We start from the raw sequence: 23,285 nt of genomic DNA, 5'->3' as shown, positions 1-23,285 counted from the left end.
ATATTTGACAGCATCAACTCTGCCCTGAGAGATCCTGCATCCCTATGCATTATATAAAGTTTATTTACTGAGACACGCATTCAAAACAGAGGCAGCAGCGAGGGCTAAAGAGAAGGGAAAAAGGTTGTAGTGTGAAAGTAAGAGAGAACATAATGGACATTGCTGGTTATTCTCACCTAACACAAACCAGAGATGACCATAAAACATATAAAAGGGAAAAAGGACAGAAGAATAAGAACAGATCCATAAAAAAGGAGGTTAAGAAGAGATTCAACAATATTCATTAGACACACACACAGGAACACAAGCACATGATAGACATGCTCTCAACTCAGCTAAGGAAAGTGTTTTAGATACAATGATACTTGGAAAAAAAGAGAGCTAGCTAGACAGAGATAGTATGTTGGTTTATTTGACACAAATAGAAAAGTCAGAGTAGAAGAAGACAGTCATCACTGGAAATCAGTGTAATGCAGTTGACACAGTCCAAGATCTGGATATAGAACTTGTTTCTCTTCACGCACACTCATCCACTTCCTTAACTCCCACAGCCAAGCTCTCAGCAAACCAAACACATAATTATAGTTTCTACTGAACAAAGATAGGGAGGAATTAATTAGGCAACAGTCAAGTTGGTAAAACTATTCTCTGTTACAGCATCACTCTCTGTTCTCTCCATCATTCAGCCTTAAACTAATGAAGGAGACAATTAAATAAAGAGAGAGTTGTCATTAAATGGCAGAGGCTTTTCTTTTGTATTGTGCCCGATTCATATAAATGCTTTCTTATCAGAAAGAGGTTTGAAAAGACCTGTAAAGGCAGAAAGGCAGGCAATTTGTGTGTGTGTGTGTGTGTGTGTGTGTGTGTGTGTGTGTGTAGAATCTGAGCAACATGTGGTGTTGGATTACTTATTACTATATCATAACATTAACATGCTTTTAATAGCCCCTATGCTGTATTTATTATTCGGTCTCACCATTACTTGATTTTCTGACACAATAAAATATTGATCTGGATAATGGCAGATAGATACATTTTCCAATCGCATACGGCTTATAGCCATCCACTAGAAAATTTCCCACACTGAAAGAAATGTTGGGACTACTGTGTACAATGCTGCCTTATGCTTACTTTGCATTAGCAGTCTTCAAAATGCTTAGCGGCATCATAAAATATGCCTTTGGCACCACAAACTTGGCTACTCATGTGGGCTGACAGTAAAGTTAAAGAGCAGTGAACAAAAGGCAAGTAATGCTAGCATTAGCAGCTAATTATTGGGAGAAGTTGGGGCCCTTAAAAATATATCCTCCTTAAGGATTTGCCAAAACGTTGTCCACTGTATCACTGCCTGCGTTTATTGCTGTTTGTGTGGCTCAAGACAGTTTTATGGGGTGTTTCTGAGTATTTGAAACAAAAATCAAGGAAATAATTGATTAGTCACATGTGGTCATTTTAATCACGTGTCATTAAAACATAACGAACCAGCTTTGAATTGCAGTGTATCATATTGTTACAAATGTAACTGTATTGTTTTTTTCTCACATTGCAGACTATGTACAGTATTTACTGTAGATACATATTGAATCGTCTGAGAGGGAGCGATACACACCCCTACTGGATGGATGGATGATGGATGGATGGATAGATAGATATGCAGTCGAATTTTTGTCATCCCTAAAATGTAGAGAACATCCTATCAAAACAGAATGCATATTCATGAACTCATAAGATAAAAATAAGAAAAGATGAAATCATATGAATATAGATAAAATAACATGAATTGTTCATAATCCCCATGGGGAAATTTGGCTCATCGTCTCTGCAGTAATCAACATCTCAAAGGGAGGTGGAGGAGAGCAGCATTAATATAGGAAATATACTCTCTCTTTTATTCTCTTCCAGTCACTCTGTCAAACACACACACACACACGCACACACACCAGGGCTCCAGACTAATTTTTTTCACCACCGTCTCGGAACCGTTCCGAAAAACAATTTTTACTGTCCTGAAGTGAATGTAAACCGTCCCAAAATCAAAATGTTGTTTCTTTACTTTGTTAGTATCATCTATGGTATGTTAGTGGCATAATAAAAACACCATTAAAATGTTGAGGAAATAAATAATTATATTTATTTTGCTCCATTCAAAGAAATCATAAACCAAATTAAAAAAATTAATTAGGACACAGTTTAGTAACACAGCAGCAGCGTTTAGGTCACCACAACCACATGGCCCATTCAAACACAAACAAGTGAAGGGAGATTGATAAGACAGAGAACTGATGTCATTCAGGCTTACATAAAATGATATTAAAAACATTATTGTCCATGCTGGCCATTATTTGTCAACTAGGAAAGCTATCATGGCTTTTGCCCTGTAGGCCGACATTGTTGTTTGTTTTGACAGCTGACAATTATGTGGTTGCTGCCGCTTACACTCCATTTACAGTTTTCCCGGCCCTTGTTGTTAAGCGGTGCACCGGCGCACTGAAATGGAGCGGACCCAGTGTTTAGCTCTGTTGGCTGTAAACACGCCGCTGGACTCTGCTGCCCATCAGCTGCTAACAGCTAACTAGCTCTCCTCTTGCCGATTTAAACATGGATGTGTTGTTCAAAATGTAGCATTATCAGGGAAAAAATAATATACTTGCACATAGCCAAGGTAGCACCTTGCTAAAGTTAGCTAGCTAGTAGCAAGCAGCTGGCTAGACTGTTTAAATCTAATGATGTGCTCGATCTGTAACCAGTGCAACATATTTGTGAGGTCCTACCAGCAAGCCCTTTGTGACTGAGGGGATAGATTGACCAGTACCGCAGCAACATTTCAGAATCTTCCCATTTTTCGTGGGTCTCGCGCTGAGTAGTCAGCCAGTGATGGTAACTATAGTAACAGCAAGAGAAAACGCGCACCGCTGTAGTCAGGGCTCGGTTCAGATAGTTACATACATACACGCATACAAAAATCCCTTTCGTCCTGGGATTTTCTGCTCTCTCCCCATATCACCTCCTACACAAGTCAAACGTCAAGCACACACATGAATTCAAATTATATTAGGACACATGCCAGCACATATCACAGATACTGCACAAGTGCGTGGTTGTACACACAAAAGAACAATAGAGTCTGTTACTCCCCATGTGGGAGAGAGGAAACCGATAACTATAACCATTCTTTCTGTGTGTAGACTTTCTTTTAGATTGTATTTCTCCTTCAGAATCTCTCCATCCATCTGCTGACATCCTATTTTCATGACAAACAATAAGACACACACACTCACTCCGTCACAAATACTAGTACTGTAGCTGCCAGACGAAGGAGGAGAGGGAGGAAAGAAAAGAAAAAAACAGAAGGAGGGGGAGGTGACAAAAGGGATGGAGACCATTTGAATTGCAAGACAATTTGAGCGATTACCAGTGTGGGCACATGGGTGTGTGGTTTTGTAGGTCTAAGTGTAAACCTGTTTCTTATGGGAATGTAGTAAACATGCAACCCAGTGTTCACTGAATAATGTTCTTATGCAACTATTCTGCATATTTCGTGCCAATGCAGAAAGTGTGATTTTGTTAGTGCTGTGAAAAGTAAAAGTGCAGTAAAAGTCAAGGTGGTGACCTTCAAGGCCCCCTTAGTGACTTTACTTCAACAAACTAGCCCAGTCATAAATCCTTTTTGGGCAGATGAGAGCTATATCTATTTGAAGAGTCACAAACCAGTTCAGTTGACTGCACTAGTGCCAGAATAAAACAGGTAACTGATTGCAGAGTATCCATGACATGTGTGAAAATGGCATGTTTACTTGTTCTAGTCTTTCAGTATGTCCTTACCAACAGGCTGCACCAGCAAAACTAGGCTTGCCTAGTGTTGATATTCAAATGTGGCCTCGATCATTTGCCATGCCCATATATTTACAGTAAGGAATGTCCAAATGAAAATGTTGAATACAACATGCTATTGATAAAAACTTGAAAAGAGACTTTGTGCATCTATAGATAGCCCTTTTTTGAGAAATCGTCAGGTAAAATTATCAGAATTATCCCCAAATTTCCATGTAACTGTGTGTGTGTGCGCAAGGCTTTCTGCGACACATTATACTGTACCTAGACAGATGTGAAGTTACCAAGTGTGAAAAACAGCTGGTGACTTCAAATCTTCGTCACTGTTTCACATGTTGTGTCGATGTATTTCTGTGTTTGAACAGAACCTCTTTTGTAAACTGGCTGATCATCTTTGTCATGCACACATACCAGATGTTAGTTCATATTTAATAGTTTTGAAGTGTGGTTTATGACATCAGTATGTTTTGAACATACCTGTTTTGCTGCATGTATGACTGAAGATGTGTCAGGCTCAGTGTCAGACATTTCTTTGCTTTCCTTTCTGTTGCTGTTTTAGCTAAGAAAGAGTTAAGCAGAAGCATGGCTACTGTATAGAACTGATACAGATTGAGTGTGATCAAGTGTGCGAACACTTTTGAAGTGAACTGTAAATCAATAGAAAAAATGAGAGCAAATATGAGAGGTATTGAAAATGTTCCTTTAAATGATAAGAATAATCGTTAACAAAGCAAGGCAAGAAAATCTCACACGTTTGTTTGCTTGTGTTTGTTGTTGATTCTTTTATTAGTGGTGCATACCCTCTAATTTCTATTCTGGGCTTTTAAAGGTGAGGCCTATCTCAATATGCACTTAAAGAAAGGCAGTGAAACACGCTGCAAAAGTTCCCAACAGACAAACACAGATTTACACTTATCAGGCCTGTTTCAGAAACCATTTGCTTGGGATGGATATTGTTGTCACCAGTCCCTGTCTGAATCATGTCCTACCTGCAACCTCAGATCTGCCAACGCCAACCTCCTCACCCGGTCCAAATACTGGACATGGGGGGGACAGAGCCTTCTCCATTGCTGCCCCCTCCCTCTGGAACTCTCTCCCCCAACACCTTAGACATTTTCCCTCACTCCCCTCTTTCAAAACCGCACTCAAAACCCACCTATTTAAATCTGCTTTTAATCTGTGATCCATTAGCCTCCCCCCTCACTGTTGTAGTTGTTTTTATACTATTACTGCTTCTACTGTTATTTGTTGATGTTAATATACTGATATTGATTTTACTGTCTCTGTTATTGACTTGTGCCTTTGAGTATCTTTAAAACGCTATACAAATAAAATGTATTATTGTTATTTTTAAGTAATTTTCAAGACCTGACCATTTTAGGGGCAAGGCCACTTGGCCTGCAGCGGGACATTTGTTTTTGAGGGCACATGCCAGGGCATCAAGGCCATAAGTTAAAAAACACGATTTTGATTTACTTAAAAGTAATTGCCTTTTTAATAAACTGTGTAACACACTTTTAGAGAAATAAAAACACAATTTTTATCAAAAGAATAATTTATTTGTAATTCTATATTATAAAGGTTTTTTTTTTAGTCACAAACAAAACTAGCAACGAATCAATGTATTTGGTAAATGTATCGTTCTAACTTGATTTACGTAGGCTATTCGTTGATAGTTTTTCAAATGCTTACCTTTATTATCACGTCGTCTTCAGGGTCACTGGGTCGCTGTGCTGAGCATCTTTACTGTCACCAAAGAAGGTTGGTAAAGCACTTGTGCAACACTCAACAAATGTTAGAAGGAAGCGAGGCGGCTCAAAATGTTATCGATTAAGACCTTTTTAAAACAAGTTTTAACGTCTTCTGGATGCAATCTGATGAGGTAGTCTATATGATACGAGTATAAATGGTGATGACTTATATTTACATCACATCTATAAGCATATATATGTGAGACAGACATATTAACTGTATGTAGTTTACATATTTTGTCATATATCAGATTTATGTATGGGATTGTTCCCTATAGAGAAATAGTCAATAACATTAATTAATAACATTAATAACATTTAATTAAACATTCTGAATTAATTGTTTTTTCCGGACCTGATGATGAAAGTTGCTAACGAGTGAGCCTTCCTTCTCATCTCTGTTGAGAGTTGCACAGTTCCGATCGGGCAGGACGTACGGCTTCAAAACGGGAGCTCTTTAACGGTTGTGTTTTTATTGGTCACACCACACATGTTATGTTATGTGATATTTTGGAAAGCTAGATAGCTGTGCATCGACAAAATATAGTGTGCATTTCTATCTTTTTTTAAACAGTCTGCTATGGTGTTGTTTGAAGTGACCTATAATAGTATTTTGTCACAAAACATGCAGTTTGAACACACTTTTTGTTTTGCCCTGATTATAAAGCTAATTTAATTGAGTTTGTCAGATTTAATAATAGTCAGCACCAGGCCAGATTAATCTGGTAATCTAAAATATTGGTCTGTGAATGATCTAATCCCAAAACAAGCTGTACCTAATGGCAGACCTCACCCACTTGACACTGAAAGTTGACTAAAACAAGCTTTAAGGCTGGTCTCAAATAATTAATTAATCCAGGTCTGTGGGAAACTGTCAGCAGACTATTGCCTGTAATTTGTTCTGTTGGTTTTCCTCTTCTCACAGTGGCTATATTTAATGAGACAGTGACAATATTCTTTTATAGTTCGTTCCTCTTTGTCCTCACTAATCAGCAAAGTGACTGTTTATTGTTTCTTTTAATCTCTTTCCTGTCACTTTCCTATCGAGTCTGCATTTTCATGACATTCATACTTGTCTGAAATTAAGTCCTCTGTTTCTTCTTCACCTCATTCCTCTGATTCCATTTACCGTATTAAGCCTCTATTTCAATTCACTGGTTGACAGAAAAAGGAAGAACTTGCAAATTCCAAAGCAAAAGGACCATAATTTAAACCCAATGAGCCACTGTACAACCAGCACACTTAAAACATTTAGTACATAAGTACAGTCAATTGTGTGTAATTAAAAAGACATTTTAATTGTAACAATGATCACAAACTCAGTGACTAAAACAAAAAAGGGTAAGTCCAAGTACGCTGAGTTATGGTTTTCTCTACAATTCAGTAGAAAAAAATGTTAAATTAGTCCCCATGCCATCCATCATCCTGTACCCTTTAAGCAACAATCTGTTTAATGGATTGTACATTTAGCTACATTTTAGCACTGTCGTATCCTTTTAGCAAGTGAGAATTTGGCGAAATGTGATAGCAAATAATTTCCATTTCAAGATTTTTAGATGGATTCTTTTACAAAAGCAATATGTGAATGTGAATGTAAGGAAAGCAATGCTAAAATGGTTCCTTTTTCACAAAATGTTAATAACTATCAGGACAAAAAAAATGCAACCCACACCCAGCTTTAACTACTTCAAAAGGTACAGTAATTTAACAGTATTCCTCTCCTCTTGGATAAGTGTGGGCTAAGAAATTCTGTGGGAGAAAATCCAATTACAAAATCCTTCCAAGAGAAATAATGAAAATTCAAATGGGTTATGTAAATTCTGCCTGTTAAGTGGCTGGGGACAAGTGTGGCACATATGAGATTGTGCATATGCACAAACCAACGCACACACATACACACATTAGCCATTTCGCTTCTCCAACACTTTCATTTTCAATATTGTAATCTGAATCCATCATTTCCTCCCTGTCACCTCTTTGATAGCGCTGCTAATGTTGCTTAATGAAATTTGTTGACAAAGGAACAGCGCTCTGTCCTCTTCTCAACGTATTGAATTAGCTGTCTGGGGAGCGAGGAGGCGAGAGAAAAACCCCAGAAGATAGATGACCTCCCCCAGTCACTGTCAGCACAATGAGAACTTCTGAGAATCTCTTTAGGTCTCTCGATCTCTCTCTCCCCATCCCTCCCTCCCTCTCTCGGTTAATATGGTTTCTATACACTGCTCACTGACCTAATGCAGCATGAAAATAGAAGAGTGAAAAAGGGAGAGGATGAGAAGGAGAGTGAGAAAAGGTTAAGAAAAAGAATGGCACTGGGGGATAGGCAGTAGATAAACAGTAAAAACAGAGCAGAGGATGAAGTAGAGAAGGGGAGAGGAGAGTGAGTGAGGCGGGCTAAAGCAAAGAGAAAGAGACGAGTGGACATGAGAGATAGAGGGCCTAATGAGAGGCAGAGTCAGAATGAAATACGAGGGCAGAACATGACAGATAGCAACCATGAGAGGGCGGAGAGGAGATGTGGGGTGGGGGGTGGTTTGGAAAAACAGCCATGAACAGACATAAAATAAAAAAGAATGGTTCAGGAATAAGGCAGAATGGGGTAGAGAGCTGAAGAATTATGGATAAAAAGCAGGAGGAAGGCATTGGATTTGGTCTGTGAACTTGAGATGGGAGCACTTTCATAGTAATAGGATCTGGAGTATAAAGGGTCAAGGTCGTGTGTATACATAATCGCAGATGATAAAATAAATTGAGATCTCTCTTTTCCTTCTTAAAAAGCCTGGAGCTGAGGCGGAGTTTGTTGCTGAAGGCAAACACGGTGTTGCTTAACATTACAGACCGACAGGTAAACGGAGAGAAATACTCCTGAAGTTGACACGGTGGATGGTTGTCAGACCTGGGCTAGCTGCTCTTTAGCACAGAGGTCTCATTCTGCCACTATTTCCCAGTACCACAAACGTCACCTACACAGTCTTTCCCTTCTTCTTTTTTGGATTAGACAGACTAGACACTCAAATGGTGTATTGCTGCCATACTGTTGCGCCTTTTGACAGTTATTTATATTTTATATAGTCCAATAATATAGAGATATTCCATCATTTTAGTCCAGTTATCAAGGTTGAGTAAAGTGTGTAGAGTAAAAACAGTTTCTCTAGATTCCTCCTTTGAAGTGAGTAATTGTATCATAATGTGTATTAAATTTTCTTTTTGTTATAATGGATTTTATAAAATTGGTATCGAAAGAAGTATCGTTCAGGAGCCGGTATCGAAGTCAAGGTATCATATCGATATTGAACATTTTTGAACGATACCCAGCCCTAGTCAGGTATTTTAAGTGATAGCATTTAAGGCAACTGGTCTTCAACTGCATTTAGATGAAGCAGTGTGCCTAATGAAGAAAAAGAGAGAAAGACATATGACTGATATATGATAACAGAGAAATTGTACAGAAGCCATAGTGTACAAGTCTCAATGGCCTCCTTGGTTATAATCATCCAACTCAAAGACATATTCACTGCAGATTAGACATTCAGATCATCAGTGAATAAGAGAGTCAACTTATAAGTTCCTCCTCCTCTATCTTTGTGCCCAGTCTTATTCCTCCCTCTCTTCCTATCAAGTGATTTTCTCCTGGTAGATTTAACACATCTGTGTATACTGAACTGTGGATTTCCTTGGGCAGAAAATGTTATCGTGTGTATGTGTGTGTGTTCACATGGGATTAGTATCAGGCCTGTGTGTGTCTTATTAATAAGCTTATTTTGCACTACTGGATGGATGGATGGACTATTTTCAGTACGCATATGCACTGCCCTTTCAGTAATGTGTTAAATGGCATCCTGCTGTGGGGCTGTCAAAACCAGCTGCCGCTTTCCCTAAGAAATGTCCCCCTTCCCTCACTGTCAAGCATATTTATGAGTAGCTCACATCTGGCAAGAGCTGCCTTAAAGCTCAACAGAAAGGAAAAGACAAGAATTGCATAATAGAGAAGAAAAGTGGGTGGAGCTGCAAGTTTCTGGGATATTTTTTCCCACTGTAAATTCTCATTTGAAGGATTTCTATTACTGTAATGATAACTTCAGTGCTCCTCCACATAGCATCACAAGGGTCTCTTGGTTAATTAAACAACACAATCAGGTTGTGTTTTCTGTAAGTTTGATGATGGAAATTTCTCTCAGTATTACAGCATCTATAAGCCTCAGTGGCCATTGCAATGGAAAACACAGTATAAGCTGTGAAATCATATTTTGAGCATACTGTATTGTCTTTGCAATCAGGGGCCAAACACTGCATCATTGTTGCTGAATTCATACAAAACTGAACCAGAATCCAGAATTTAATTGATTCAACCTGTTGAAGTCTACAAAGCACAATTCATAGCTTCAGCCTACCATTAGTGGCACATGCAACCACATTTTAAACTTGGTCATTATATGTTTCATACAGTGCTGCACAGTGCTGGAATATGTACACAGTCTGGGCCAGTACCTTTGACACTGACATTGAATCATGTAAGATCTAACTTAATAAAAAAAAAGAAATCCTCTCAACTGCTAACTAAAAGTGCTCAATTTGAAAAAAAAAAACATGCAGCATGTTTTATTATAGCACTTATGTGAGGATTTAACAGGCCAATGAAGAGAACAATGAATATTTCTCTATATAAGCTAATTCTGTATATAATCTGTACAGATGAAAAATGTATTATTTCATTGTTACCTTGAGAGTTGGACACTGTGATTAAAGAAGATATTATATTTTTATGTTTCAAGACATCCTGAACTATTTATTTGCTAAATTAAATTTAGTACCTCATATCAGCAATGTAACCAGATACGGTTTTAATCACTTAAAGAATACTGATTAAATGTGGAGCTTCATCTCTAAGAATTACACCGAGAAAGTGGTACATGATTTAATATGAGTACATTAGATTACTTTTATGCTTTGTTGTGTGCTTGCTATGTAGTTAACAATAGAAAGGGTTTTCAAAAGGTTGAGGAAAAACAGACCATTACACAAATATTATACTGATACTGGCTCCCAATCAGCTCCAGATTAAATTTTTAAATTCTTCACTTAATTTGTAAATCTCTAAACACCCTGGCACAATTATGCAGATCAAATATAATTATCTGATCTGCTTGTTCCATAGAGGTCAAGTGCTTAGCCCTGGCCTTTTCACTTTCCTTAGTCAGAAAAAAAGTTGCTCTGGAGGCATATTTAAGCCTCTGGAACAGAAACTTACAACTCAAACAAAAAAATAAAAACAGTTTTACTCTCGTATTTGATAAAAGTCTTTTGTGTATACTTAACACTCATACTCACTGTTTTATACATATACATTTTATAAATGTTTTTAAAGTTGTTGCATGTTTGCATAGCACTGAAAACTATAAAAACATTTTGATTTGATACAGCCTAACACATTTCACAGATCTGTGAAGAATGTTTGTTTGCAGATTTAATTAGTTTAAATTTGCCATCTGAGAATCATTATGTGAATCATTATAACTCTTTATTTCTAATGCCTCTGTGAGTGGTACGGGTGGGAAAATAAGTTTCCAAGTGAATAATTTATTTGATAGACTTGTCAGCAAAGAGAACTCCATTTAAATTAAAATCAAAACAAACAAGAAGTCATTAAACTATGACCTTAATAATCAGAAGGATAACAGTTAAAATGTTTGATCACTGTTCTGAATTAGATCAAGGAACTGTCTCGGCTGGAAAACGTCTGAGCACCAATGTTATTTTGCAAAGGGACTGTATGACGGTGTAGTCCCTCATTCGTCCAGGAGTGTTCTATTGTAGAAAAGGTTTCAGTTGTAGTCATCTGGACACTGTTTTCAGAATCAAGACGTTTCGGCTCACATCCGGAAGTCATTCTCAGTGTATATATATATATATGTGTGTGTATATATATGTGTATATGTATATGTGTATATGTGTATATATGTATATGTGTGTATGTATATATATATATATATATATATATGTGTGTGTGTGTGTATATATATATATATATATATACACACAAAGTGTAGATATTGTTGAACACCTATAAAATGACATAATCGTCACCGAGAAGAACTGTGTCAGAAAACTTCAATCTTTACATCCTCCCCTCACTCTCAGTCATTATATGGACCACCAACCTATGTACGTGCAAATGTTTAAACCCTGTGTCCTGTGTATCTCCTCCACTAAACTAATGACATGATGAAAGATGGAGGAGACAGTATTATCTTACACTGCAGGAGGAAGACTGTCTACTCTCATACACAAAGCAAACATGTAATTTAAGTTTCCATTTTTAGATGAAGCCAATTGTTCTTTGTATTTCCCAGCAGAATTCAGTTGTTTTGTCTATCAACCACAATGAAGAGAGCAGAAAAAAGAATGTCAGAAACAAGGGGGGGAGGATCAAAAGAAGAATAACAAAAGACATGTCCGTTTTTTTTGTAAAGCATGAACAACTTAATAAGGACTATTCTTTCTGCGGCAACACTGGCAGGCGTCCAAGGCGACAGAGTTCAAAGCAGCTTATTGACTCTGAGCAGTGTGCCATTTCACACAAAGCTAAAAGCACAAACTCAACATGCAGGTGACAAAGAAGAAGGGAAAAAAAACAAGCTTGAAGAGCTGATAGAAAAAGGGGAAATGGCAGCAATAGAAAGAGAATTGAGCTTTTAGTACAGATGAAGTAAAGATAAAATAGAAACGGAGGTGGAGATCAAGCTGACATCAGGCAGTCGACTCTTGATCCGTGGTCTTGGTGAACCAGGCTAAGTCAGATGTGTGTGAAAGAAAGAAAAATCTTAAAAATCGTAACACTTTATATTAGGGTACACATATTCACCATTAACTAGATGCTTATTAGCATGCATATTAGTAGCATGTTGGATGCCTTATTCTGCATGACCATATTCTACAACTAGTAGGCCATTAACTTAAAGTTTTCCCTCAGTAACCTCCTAATTACTGCTTACTGATAGTAAGTAAGGACGTTGTTGTACATGAATTACGATCTTAATATGCTTTGCTCAGTATCGGCCTTACAAGGTTGTACTACCACAAGGATAGTCATTCTCCCTTAATAACACTTAATAAATATGGTCTATTAAATGTTAATAGTGTCCAAATAACTCTAAATTAAGTTTTTCTAACTCAGACTATGTTCCCCATTCTAAAGTGAGGTCTTGCTCATAACTAATTCACTAGTAGTTTGACACTTATTAACCCACACAGGTTCCCTATTCTAAAGTTGCCTCCTCTTCACACTTAGTAAATCCATTATTCTCTACTTGCACAATGTAGTGTGACATATCCATTTTACGAACTGCACATGAAGTCTGTTAACTTCCTGTAAACTCTAACGTTACCTTCGCCTCCAACCTTAGTGATCACCTTACAGTGCTTTTTCATCTTTAAGTTAGTTACTTCACTTTTCACAGTTAGCTTTTTTACGTATTGTTAATGCGATTTACTGTTCTTTTTACACTCGGTACTTGGAAGAGCTGCTCGCTTTCGCAAGACGGTGCAAGTCAGTCACTTTCATTTTTGGCAGCTCTTCCAAGCACCTAGTGTAAAAAGAGCCATCACAATCTAACGTTAGCTAAGCTGTGAAAATCAGGTTAACATTAGTGCTACACTGAGTTAAATCTTCATAATGACTAAAGAAACTGCACAAATAGTCAAGCTGGTAATGTGAAACATTAAGGACAAATAGGTAAGGAAAAACTTTTTTTTTACATTTGCACAGAAATAATTTAATAGTGTTCACTTTTGAGAGAAGGTGAAATATGCCATGCTGAAATTTAAAGATACTTCTAATCAACATTTATAATGGACAGCAAGGTGCTAGGTACTACATAGCTTATATAAGTTTTGATTATTTTATCTGAATACTGATACTGGCCTTTATGAATTGGTTGATTCAGTATCACATCAATAATATTAGCTTAAATATCAGGGAGTAAGATCAATGTTAATTAGTTGGTTCTGGTGAAAACTACTATAGATCACAAGTACTGCCATGGTTTTGAGTTGACTTAGACACAGTTAAAGATCTATGATCTCACCCACTTACTATTAAACTATGAAGATCAGGAAGACATACTCTGAGCAGATGCTGGCATTTGGTGTGTGCTAGGGAGAATGCACACAACACGGTCAGGACTGGTTGTTTTAAGTAATAACATTATACTCATTACAATGGGTTTTCATTTCAGCCCTCTGCTAGAACAACGGTATTATAGAGCTCACCCAGCTGATTGAACTCACCACACCTCACTCGATTTTCACTTACAAACTCATCGTTTAGGAAAAAAATCTTGTTAGAGGGTGAAGACGACTGCTCAACACATCCTGTGTAGGCAGCTTGTAATATGTGTCGCTAAGGATTGCTGTCAATGCTGACATCTCCACTGCCATAAAGGGCATAAGGTTGAAACAGAAGACCTTGAACAGACTACTGTAAGCATCATCTGAAGTCAGTCACGTGATGAAAACATTTTAGACAGCGACTAGGCACCAATAAAGCTAAGATAAATTGCAGCCAAAACCCAAGGCTTCTGCCATAAAGATGACCGCAGCCATGAATTTAAAACAGTATTCGGGACTCCAGAAAGAAAGCACTTTTTTGTCCAGTTCAGCTTGACCGTAGACTCTCATTGGAGAGATGTTGAGTGTCAGACAGTGAATGAAGCATTTTCTCAGTTGGGCGTTTCTCTGTGAGCACATGGAGAGCTCTAGACTGGTAACCGCCTCAACATTCACGTGGAATAGTGCATGCAGGCAGAAAGTCCCTCTTTTCCTGAACTGTCAAAAGGTGCACCAAAGTGATTAGTTGGACAGCCACATACTGGGATTAGTCAGCAACCATCTTCTTAATTTCCAGCTAAAAAGTGATTTTTGTAAATACAATATTCCTCATAGTCAAAGCACTCAGAAAGCCATAAGCTCTGGCTGGCTGTGTTAACTCTGACAGCCACTACCCATCATCATATGGAGACATTCCTGTTTTGAAACTTTTGTGTATTAAAACAGTGGGATATATCTTTATCCTCATTATCTGAAAGCCTTTACTGTACCTTCGACAGTGTTTGTACAAATTTGCATTGAGACGTTTATGATACAGATCAATTAAAATGGGTTTGAGCTCTCTAAAAGCTTCATAAAAGTCATTGAGTTTAGCACCAATTACAGTTCATAGTGCATCCGGAGCAATACACACCAGTCAACTACAATCTCCCGTTTTTCAACTCTGAACTCATCTGAGAGTACATGTGATCTGTATGAATCATATGATTTCTCTATTCGGTTGCTGAACTGAAATTATGAAGTAAATTTTCATTACTTCATAGCAATTTCACAGCTCCTTCTGTTCTCCGTGGTGGTTGCCTTGACTACGCTATCAGGGGGGTTTAAATGAAGTAAGGTCTTCTGTTGTTGATAAATGAGAAGAGAGGTTGCCAAATAAACAGTGGAGTGTATTTGTGTATTTGTGTGTGTGCCTGCGTGTAATGAATGTGATGATTCTTCATCAGAAGCTTTGAAAAGGCACAGCGTTCAGAATGGCTTAGCTGATAAGAGAGGAACAGAGTCGAAAATGCCAATGATGAGGGGTTGAAAGTGTGTGTGTGTGTGTGTGTGTCTAATTACCACATGATGGCGTGAATGGCAGCGGCAGAGAGACAGAAGTATTGACACAAAACGCGCACACGCCAAAGATTTGTCTGACCACTGTCCTTTACCGGGTTAATTAGATGATTGACAGCCCCAGGTGCTGTGATGGCGAAGTGGACGGACACAGATGGCAGAAACTCACTGCCATCCAATACACATCTGGTACAAGTACATGCACAACAGTTTTGCTTAATACACAAAATACACTTGTGGTACTCCTAATACAAGGAAAAAGATATTATGAATCTTCTCAGCTGTAATTAAGCACTGGTGCATTTGGTATGCTTTATTTGGTTATTTAATCATTTAGGTTGGTCCCACATTTGGCTTTGCTCCAGTTTAAATGAAGTGTGTGTGCTGAATTTATTTCTATTAAAGTATAACATTTAAACCGCTGCATTTAAACCTGCTCACCTGCTATTGACTACTGTTTATTCTCATTTATTTATTTAATGGTTTGGAAAGAAACACCTTTTAACATTCTAGTGCTGGAGATATTTGTCTTAATTTCCGTGATGAATTGAAAGTGATTTAACTGTTAGCACTGGTGTGTGTGCACATGTGGGTATATTTGTTTATGCTTCTCCATGTGTCTATGGTGTCATGCATGCGCTGTATCAAATTTCCATGTTAAATTGCGGGAAACTACTGGCAGCTACAGTTGCCAGCATGAAACTGTTATTCTACAGTGTACCTACTATAATCTACAACAACAGTTTATTATTGTAAAAAATATTACTGTGTTGTGCTGTATAAAATATAAGCTTTACAGTATAATACTGTCAGCTGTTTGGTTGCCATTATACTGGTCTTTTAGTGTTCCTATTGTAATCAGGATTCAACGTTACGTTTTTTTTCACTGGCCTTGAGTAGGGATGGGTATCGTTAGGATTTTATTGATAGTACTATATCTTATCGATGCTCTTATCGGTTCGGTCCATAATCAGTACTCTTAACGGTTTGGTTCTTTATCGATACTCTTATCAGTTCTTTTTCATTACTAAATAATTGCTTTTAAAAAAAATATTAGTTTAAAAAAGAATAAATTCAGAACAAATTAATACCGGGTTTCAGTACCCATCTCTATTGGTATGTGCAGCTCTCAACAGAGATAGCTACTTCTATCATCAGCTCCGGAAAAATACATGTGTTTAATTCTATTTTTTTCCATTTGCCCGATCGGGAAACTGATTATTTAAAAATTACATATAGTAATTACATATGTGTAAAATACAATCCATAAAAACACCATTCCTCATGCCAAACAGGTTTTCAATCTGCATAGTCCATTTTCCCTTATGTTCAGTTTCCTTTTTTCTTAAACTATGACAAGAGATGGTCATATAACATTACATTTATTAAAGCCACTGAATCAAACACATTCAGTAGCTAACAATAATCCATAAGAACAATTAATCATGTCAAACAGGTTCTCAACAATCTGTATACATCTTGCATACGTAATGTACCCTGTCTTCAGTATCTTTCATGAGTTATGTGCAATAGAACGCGAGTGAAAGAACAAACCTGGAACTGCAACTGGACTAAACTATACTGAACTGGAACTGGAACTAAAACTAAAACGGTGGAGAAAGAGTAAGTCTCTCTCTTTACCTCTCACCCCTCTCTCTCTCTATTTCTCAATTTACAAGTGAACGCACATGCCAGCTTTCACTTCAATTCGCTATCAAAGGAACAACTGTAATTGTATAGGAACAAAAAATATTGCAAGTTGAACACATAGTAGTTGGCGAAAACTGCAGCAAGTCCTGTGATGAAGCTTGGTTAGATGCCTTCACAGATGACATGGCTTTAAATGCTGATCATCCAACGTTGACTTTGGATGACCAATTGTGACTTTGTCACCAGCAACTGATGCAGATAACAATTATAGTTAATGTCCTGAAACAGTTTCAAATATGGGTATCCCTATCCAGGCATTTTTAAGGTATTTGGATTGGCTACAACACACCCAATGAAATTTTTAGCAATATATTTTCCCATTTTTACTCTATTTACATCGACTATCAGAAGTTATATTGCCACAAATCATTACTTTCCAGAACTTGGGATGGCAAAACAACATCGATGAGAGAACTACATCCATGGGGGAGCACAACAAAACATAAGGTTATGAGATGGATACATAAAGAGAGAAATTAGACAGACAGACAGAATGCTCAACATCGGCTGCAGTGGCAGACATCTGTAGAACATGGACAATGGAAGGTGCTGAAGTCTGATTGATTTGATTACGCTCAAGACAGAATGTTGTCACTTCTGCCCTCTCACCACTGTGAATACCTTCCTTCCTGTAGATATTCTCCAATTGTTGCCGCTTCTGCTTCACTGTCTCATTGGTTTCTTCTGGTGGCGGTTCTGGCTGAAGATGTGTGCATCTGTAAGAATCAGTTGGCCTATGCAGACTATCCAGACAGTCTTGATGATCTGTGTCATTCCAATGTCCCTGCACGGTTCTCAATTTGTGTTTTCACTTGAGAAAGGAGTGAAGTAAAACCACCACCAATGATGACACCTTCTGGTGTCATATCGGCAAAACTACTGGGGTACTGCTTAACGATGTTTCGGCAGATGATGAGACATTCATTGCGTGTGGGGTTAGCCTCATAGGATTCATATCACCTGGCAGGAGCATGTCTCTTGGTGTTCTTGCTGACTGCACTTCCTCTGGCGTTGTATCCCATGGGACTTCAAAAGTTTCTTGCCATTTACTGGATATGTTGGCTGATTGGCTTACCCTGCTCGAAGTACAAGATGATGATGCTTGTGAAGAACTTGACAGGGGTGAAAAGCTGGACAGTGAAGATGCAGAGGAACAAGGCAATAGACTGGAGAGTGAAGACAGACTTGTATGTGTTGTTGGGAATTACAATGGTTAACACTAGAACGGCCACGACGGTCATTTTGACCATTTTGAAATTTATATGTGCAATAACTTTGTTGAATAAAAAAATACAATCTTGCTGGTACCTGACTTTTCCTAAAAGTATTTGTATTTTTATTTACAATAGGTTTTATATAAATTAAACAAAAGGCAAAGAAAATATGATCATTTTTACCTATTTCGGCCATACGCGGTCATATTGACCGCAGTGACTTTCGCGCTATTCTATTGTTCTATTGTGCTGACCTACAGCACACACGGCTCACGGCCTTCTTGTGTGTGTTTGACGATGGCATGCTGAAACACATCAGGGACTGCACTGTGGCTGAGGCACATCAGCACCGTAGTGACAGCTCATGACCTGACAATTTTGGCTAGCTGCGGATGTCAATTCAAAATCCATGCTGAACGGGGCTCCGTTTCTGGGAAAAAAGGAGACGCGGAGCAAAGATCAGCTCGTGGGAGAAAGTGTGGAGCTGTAACTGGGGGAGCCATTCCTGGGTAAGGGAAGAAATATTACCAGATAATTTCTTCACTTCTCTGAAACTGGCCACCGCCTTACAAGCCAGGAAGACCAGCCTGGTTGGCACCCTGGGGAAAACTAAGCGTGAGTCGCCCCCCTCCGCAAAAGAGTAAGCGGAGCTGTTCAGCACAAAAGGTGTGCCATGTGTAGAAGCGACGTTCACCATCTACCAGGGAAAGCCGAGGAAGAATGTATGTTTGCTGAGCTCCGTGCACACAAGCGTAGGCATCACCGATGGGCTGAAGGCAAAGCGGGAGTCGGTGACACTGGTGTGAATATAGCGTATGCAATAATTACGGTTTACTATATGCGATGATATGAATATTGATAAATGTATAATTAAAGTTTTTTAAATGTATATTTTGGTGTTATTTGTTTTTTAAAAGATATCCTAACACAATAAATGCATTAATCTCCCATTTGGGTAATTTATCATTAGAGATTATAGAGTTTGGAATCTAGCGGTCAAAATGACCGCTTCCGGCAATTCTAGTAAGTTTGGAATTCTGGCACTTCTAGTGTTAAAGGGGCACCAAATTGTGTAGGTGCAAATTATCAAAGATAATTATAAATACTAACTTTAATAAAGTCCACGGGGGCACCACCCTTAAACAAGGGAAAATGATAGCTGATTAAATGTTTCAGTCTCATAAAATACACAACTATCAATTTGATTAATCTGATTAATTAGTCTGTGTGTGTGATCGATGTAAGATAATAGTGTGTTGCAGGGATGATGTATTTTTGTAGGCCACCTCCATTTCTTCATAACTGGATTGGCTAGGATTCTCAAGTTGCTCTTTCTTCAGAGCAATCTTTATGCTTTCTTGAAGCCATGCAATGTGAATGTTGACTTAACTGTAAATGTTTTGTCACATTGTCTGAAAGGGCATGTGTCTTGCCTTTGGTAATATAACTTTTCAGATGTAAGAGAAGAGCCCGGATATCCTCACATTTAGTGTTACATAAGTCAATATGACATGTTAAATGTCCTGCACTATCCAGTTTAGACCTGTTCTTTCTATCGTTATGGGTGTGTGAGACTTGAAGTCTACAAATTTAGAAAAAGCTCTCATGCATTCAGGGAAGCCACACTTAAAAGAGGACTTAGGCATACAACTATGAGTCTGCATGTGCCTGACATATGTAAATATATTGCTGCAGGTCTTAGCACATATGTTGCAAGTTATCATCTTTATACTGCAGCCTACAGGCCTTTACAGCAAAATAATCTCACTAGTCCAACACAGACAATCTTTAAGCTAATCTCTCACAGGATAATAAAAGTATTGTCAGAACAGAGGCAGCCAGTTAACTGACTGTTATCTACAGTATATCTTTAGTGCACATTTCAATCAACTTTGGCTGTTATTTGCATCAACTTGCATAATAAGCAAGTTTCCCCAGGTGGGAAGAAAAGCAACATCTTTTTATTTGAAATAGCCTCAAAACAAATGGAACAATAGAGCCTAGTCCCTTGTGTAGATTTTACATCAATGGAGGATGACATCATACTTAGGACATTTGATTAGATTGCGAACTAACATAAGTTATGAGAATGACCAAACTAGCTAACTTAACATAGTTTGTTGATGTGATTGCTTAGAAATATGTGGCTATGAAAATCAAATAAATCAACATGTTATTGGTTACGTGGTTCAACAGAAAAATATAACATTTTGTCCACTCAGCAACTAAAGGGGAGTATACTAGTTAATGTTAACTGAAAACGTTTGCATGCATGCTTGCAACATGTTAATACCAAGTAACATCAAGCAGTAATTTTGCCTTTGATAGGCTTATGTCATTTCGGCAAAAAATAAACCAGAACTGTCATTACAATGTAAATTTAACAACAAAATGACAGGATAATACTGACTTTGATAAGATCACAATTACCTTATTAAGTAAAGCACAGGAGCAGGATGGATTACGGTGTGCGGTATTTGTAGGCGAGGAGGGGTGGAAATTGTCTTCTTCAATTCTTATTATTCTCCTTCTATCGTTAATAAAATCACTGATCTATAATATTTTACGCTTATTTTTCATTTCTTTACGTTGACTGTGTGCTAAATGAGGTGGTGGGACTTGATGCAACATGATTTTGCTCAGATGAGTTATGGGCGGACTAAAGCAACAGAGTCAGACTCAAGTCTGACTTATCTGAAAAATAAAAAATACTGTATTATACCGTAAGATTGTACAGTAGCTTGCTGTTAATATTTTGTTCCTCAGAGGCATCAATATTTACAGTATTCAACTGTATTTACCAAGAACGATACATTGCTGTACAAAATTTCCTGTATTTTTACAGCAATTTGTTACAGTGTATGTGTGTTGTTTGCTCAAGTGAGTGGTATTTTCCTGCAACTGTGAATTTTCAGGGTTTTAGGGTTCACTTTGTACTTTTGTGACTTGGTGTGGATAAGAGGTGCATAGTGTGTGTGCCAGTGGAAAACCAGAGGCAAGCTGCAATTATTGTGTCAAGGGTAACTGCATTTTGTACCATCCATCTCCTGCCTGCAAAGACCAGGTCAGTAGCAAACTGTGCAAGGCACTGTGTTGTTTTAGCCACTCTTGTTCGCAGAGCCACATCGGCCTGTTTGACCTCTCAAACCCCTGTTAAATATGATAGTCTTGTCTGTTTCTCTTTGATTGTAATCTTCAACCACACGTTTACATGCACAGTTAAAGTCCAGTTTTAATTAGATTATGTAATCAAATGGCACTAAGGAAGAGTGCAGATTGATTCTTACCAACATTTGTAATACTCAACTGCTTGTAGATTATACAGTTCTTCCTGTTCACTTGACTGATTCTCTACAGCGAAATCCAGGTGTCATGGCACTTTCAAAAGTGAGGAAAGCTTCACCATGAAACAAATTACTGAAGGACTAGGGTTGGCGACTGAATTCCGTGGTACTACTGAGTACCGATTCACGTAAAAACAATCTGTGCCAAATTTTGGTCCCTGAGAGCGCATCTGGGTGAGAGAGTAAAGTATAGAGAGAAAGAGAGAGAGAGTGAGACTACGTCACTCCTGCTGCTTGTTCAAGTCCCAGGGACACGTGTGTGCGTAGTGAGTGTGTTGTTCAACAAGAGAGAGCGAGCGGCAGAGAGTGACGGTGAATGCGAGCGGAGCAGAGGAAAAGGTGAGCAGTGAAGTTGTCAATCTGGCAGTAAATGTACAGTGTAGGTTACAATTTGTCAGTGAATAAAGGCTGCAGCTTCTCAAGACCAAAGTAAAGCTCCTGTGTGTTATTTCCTAACTGCTGGAATAGCGACACTATGACGATCAGCTCCGCCTACGTTGAGGGGGTACTTTTCCGCTATCTAAATCGCACACTGTGGCAGCATTATGCTGGCATTGTTTGGTTCAGTGTAAAAAAGCAAAGCAGGCATAATGACAGCTCTTCTGTACGGCAGTATTGCGGGATCTCTGTGTAAAAAGGGCTTCTGAGTCAGAGCAATGGTGAGCTGAAAGCAGTCTGAAAGTGTGGTTACACTTTTCAAAACTCGAGGCAGACAACACTCGCTGCAATATTTGTAATCTGAACTGCAAAGCTGGAAGGGCAACATGTCTAACCTGAGGAAACACCTGGTCAAACACAAAATATAAAAGCTGAAGAGGGTATCGTGTTTGATAGCCTGAAAACCAAGTCCCTCCCAGCAGCTGCAGCTAACATTAGCACACCAGCAGCCAGCACAGAAGAAGTTCACTTACCATCCATGGACGACCTTTAAGTGAGGCTGTGATGTAAAATGTTCTAAATAAATAACAATGTTGAAATTCAGAAGGTTGGACTCATTTTTTACAACTGAAATTACATTTTTGTTATTACAGAGAGTACTGAAAATGGTACTGTTGGCTACCGGTACCGGATTCCTGGTACTGGTACTGGTATTGGTTCAAATGTGAACAGTACCCAACCCTAGGACTAACACATATAGACAGAAAATGACACACTGACAGCTATGGACAATTAAGAGTTTCCATTTCACCTAACCTGCATGTCTGGTGTGAGGAAACCCAGACACGGGGGAAACATGCAAATTACATTCAAAAAGGCTTCAGCAGGCTGATTTAAACCCAATACCTTCCTGCTGTGAGGTCACATTCCCCACAATATTTTTGATATCTGGATTTTTTATATTTTTATTTTATATTGTATTTTATTACTATTATTTTTGATAATGTGTAGTTATGATCATTTTATGATTACATATTCTTCTAATTATGTCTAAAATCATACCTCAAAAAGGCACACACCCCCTTTCCCTATGGCATTGGTTTCTTCCAAACGTTGCAGGATGAAATCAGTTCACAGCATCAGGTACACATGCATACACAGCACTCTGTGGTGCATCAGTGCTGGAGGAGATGTAGGCTACAGCTTAAAGTTGCTGAAGTGGTTAGTAGAGCATCAATCCCTTTTTCAAATGTGTGAAAATTAAATGCAGTTAGGAAGTGAACTTGGAGAGTGTTAGGAATTCCTTTTGGAGTCTTGCAAACAGAAGTTAAGGTAGGCAGCATAAGGTAGCATTATCATGTTGGCAGGTTCCTTTCATCTGTGGCTTTATTATC

General features: G+C 38.2%; 1 long non-coding RNA gene across 2 annotated transcripts in view; it reads left to right on the top strand.

Moving 5' to 3' along the window:
• LOC122880053 overlaps positions 1-23,285 on the top strand; it is a 106,692-nt gene that overhangs the window by 3,209 nt on the left and 80,198 nt on the right. The gene's annotated exons all lie outside the window — the stretch shown is intronic.

This window comes from Siniperca chuatsi, linkage group LG8 (assembly GCF_020085105.1).
Source record: "Siniperca chuatsi isolate FFG_IHB_CAS linkage group LG8, ASM2008510v1, whole genome shotgun sequence".
NCBI lineage: Eukaryota > Metazoa > Chordata > Actinopteri > Centrarchiformes > Sinipercidae > Siniperca > Siniperca chuatsi.
This window is presented reverse-complemented; position numbering and strand designations above follow the sequence as displayed.